A 559-nucleotide genomic window follows, 5' to 3' on the forward strand; every position below is an offset into this window, starting at 1 on the left:
TCCTGACTAAAAAAAGCCCACGACCAGATATGGATTTACAGCAGAATTCTATCAGACATTTAAAAAGATTTACATCCAATACTACTTAATTTATTCAAAAAGATGGAAATGAATGGAGAACTTCCAAATTCCTTCTATAATGCCAGCACCACTCTAATACCAAACCACGTAAAGATACAACCAAAAAAGTGAACTATAGACCCATATCCTTAATGAACATAGATGCAAAAATTCTCAACAAGATAATTGCAAACCACATAAAGATGCACATCAAAAAAATCATCCACCAAGATCAAATCAGCTTTATTCCAGAGATACAGGGATGGTTCAATATGGAGTCAATAAATGTCATAAATCATATAAATGGACTCAAAGACAAGAACCACGTGGTCACCTCAATAGATAGAGAAGGCCTTTGACAAAATTCAACACGCATTTATGTTCAAAGTCCTAGAGAGAATTGGACTGGAGGAAACATACCTCAACATAATTAAAGCCATATACAACCAACTCACAGCCAACATCATTCTAAATGGAGAAAAACTGGAAACATTCCCAT

The sequence above is a fragment of the Nannospalax galili genome, unplaced genomic scaffold, assembly GCF_000622305.1.
Source record: "Nannospalax galili isolate Female #2095 unplaced genomic scaffold, S.galili_v1.0 scaffold191, whole genome shotgun sequence".
NCBI lineage: Eukaryota > Metazoa > Chordata > Mammalia > Rodentia > Spalacidae > Nannospalax > Nannospalax galili.